This window comes from Tupaia chinensis, unplaced genomic scaffold (assembly GCF_000334495.1).
Source record: "Tupaia chinensis unplaced genomic scaffold, TupChi_1.0 Scaffold000238_1, whole genome shotgun sequence".
NCBI classification, from domain to species: domain Eukaryota; kingdom Metazoa; phylum Chordata; class Mammalia; order Scandentia; family Tupaiidae; genus Tupaia; species Tupaia belangeri.
Genome location: NW_006159716.1, coordinates 2,632,839 through 2,635,296, shown reverse-complemented (window position 1 = coordinate 2,635,296; position 2,458 = coordinate 2,632,839). Strand labels below are relative to the sequence as shown.

The 2,458-nt window shown below is 63.1% G+C and overlaps 1 protein-coding gene across 1 annotated transcript in view; it reads left to right on the top strand.

Annotated features, from left to right (window-relative positions):
• MDFI (MyoD family inhibitor) overlaps window positions 1–2,458 on the top strand; it is a 27,455-nt gene that overhangs the window by 4,038 nt on the left and 20,959 nt on the right. The gene's annotated exons all lie outside the window — the stretch shown is intronic.

Below are 2,458 nucleotides of genomic sequence, written 5' to 3'. Positions count from 1 at the left end.
GAAGGTTCTATCCCTGGACCTCCCAGGGTAACCCCTGGTGGCCTTAGGGGCTCCGCTCCCTCTCTGGCCTCTTTGGAGACGCCTCTCAGCTCCCCTGTCTACGTGGTGTGGGTGCCCACAGTGTGGCGGTGAGGGTCCCTGACACCAGAGTGGAGACACAGGAGACGACTGCCCAGTGGCCAGGAGCCCAGTGCATGGTCCATTGTCGCCAGCCCTCAGACGGGAGCAGGGACTGCTGGGAATGAGCTCCTCCAAGGGTGGGCTCTTTCAGCTAGAGGGAGGGCGAGGGGCAGGGGCTGGGGTCTCTGTGTCCAGGAACCTCTCTGTCTCCTCTCTCCGCTCTTCTCTTCCTCCTCTTCTCCATTGTCTCTGCTCTCTCCTCTGTCTCCTTCCAAGAGCCTCTCCCTTGTCTGACCCCTTCTCCGCCTCAGAAAGGAGGGGCGGAATATGCTCAGGGCAGGGCTGGGGCCAGGGTGGGTGACCAGGAGAGTCAAGCCCTAGACTGTAACCTGAGCCCCCTGCTCCCACCCCGTGCCCTAGCAAACCCCCTCCCCAGCCTGGGCCGGGCCAGACAATGGCGGCCGCGTCCCCCCCTGCCAGTCCCCCATTCTCGGCACGCGCTGTTTTCCGCAGGTCCCGGGCCGATGTCCCAGGTGAGCGGCCAGCGCACCCCTCGCTGCGACACACCCCATGGAGCCCCAAGCGCAGCCCCGGGCCCCGGGAGGACTGGGGGGCGGGAGCAGAGGTAGTGGGGAGGGAGTTGCAGTTCTCCCCTCCTCCCTGAGACGCAGGGACTAGGCTACGCTGAGGGTGAGCTCGGTAGGGGTGGGGACCTCGTCCAAGGAGGGGAGCGGGCCCCAAAACACAGTCAGAGGCTGAGCCAAGTTGGCTCCAACCACCCCAACCCCAGCACCAGACACTTAAGCGCGCACACGCGCGTGCACACACACACACACACACACACACACACACACACACACACCGTGTCTGTCTGAGATCTGTGTCCCAACCGTTTATGCCCAATGCATAAATATTTGTGAGGGCCTTCTGCTGAGGGGTGTCTGAGTCTTTCTCTCCTTCCCTTTCCTCAGCCCAGCCAGCCAAGGTCTTCCCTAAAACTTTTGTTTGCCACAAGCCAGTGGCCCCAGGACGTGGCCCCTCTGCTCTTGCCATTTGTCTGTCCGGCCAGTCCCCACCACCCCTACTCTGGCAGGCTGAGACAGACTGGCACCCCAACCAAGTGTTCACAGCCCCCCCACCGGAGCCCCTCCACCCAGGGACAACTGGCCACCCCTCACTGTGCAGATGCCTCAGTCCAGGCCCGCAATGAAATCAGGCTCAGGGAGAAGTCAGCACCTTCTGTCACTTGTTCTGGGGTTCCTGGATTGGGTTCTGGAGTGTCCCCCAGAGTCTTGACTTGAACCCTCCCTCTAAGTCAGCCTGATTCCCAGCCTTCCTCCCACCCAGCTCCTCTCTCCCGTTCTCCTCTCTTTTGTCCGTCCTGGGGGTAAGGGTCTATACCTGGACCTCCCAGGGTAACCCCTGGTGGCCTTAGGGGCTCCACTCCCTCTCTGGCCTCTTTGGAGATGCCTCTCAGCTCCCCTGTCTACGTGGTGTGGGTGCCCACAGTGTGGCGGTGAGGGTCCCTGACACCAGAGTGGAGACACAGGAGACGACTGCCCAGTGGCCAGGAGCCCAGTGCATGGTCCATTGTCGCCAGCCCTCAGACGGGAGCAGGGACTGCTGGGAATGAGCTCCTCCAAGGGTGGGCTCTTTCAGCTAGAGGGAGGGCGAGGGGCAGGGGCTGGGGTCTCTGTGTCCAGGAACCTCTCTGTCTCCTCTCTCCGCTCTTCTCTTCCTCCTCTTCTCCATTGTCTCTGCTCTCTCCTCTGTCTCCTTCCAAGAGCCTCTCCCTTGTCTGACCCCTTCTCCGCCTCAGAAAGGAGGGGCGGAATATGCTCAGGGCAGGGCTGGGGCCAGGGTGGGTGACCAGGAGAGTCAAGCCCTAGACTGTAACCTGAGCCCCCTGCTCCCACCCCGTGCCCTAGCAAACCCCCTCCCCAGCCTGGGCCGGGCCAGACAATGTGGCTTTCATAACGGGAGGCCTCCCTCTGCCACCGCCTTGGGAGAATGAGCCTGCTGCCCAGGAAGCCCAAACCGCAGGAGACCCAGCCAAAACCCCACAGACGCCTGAGGGCCAGACCAGAATCCCCCACGCTCCCTGAGCCCTGACAGAACAGAGCAGCAGGGCCGCGCTGCCCCTGGAGGCCCTGCTGGCAGGACAGCAAGAGAGCCGCCCAAGATGCAGACAGGGGCCTAGGGGCCCAGGGCAGATGGCCAAGCCCCCACACCCTTCGCTCACTCAGTGGCCTTCCTCACTCACCCCCGAGAGCCCCGGGAGCCTGGCTCCCTGACCCTCATGCAGATTTCTGCCCAGTGCCAGGGCGTCACATTCCTG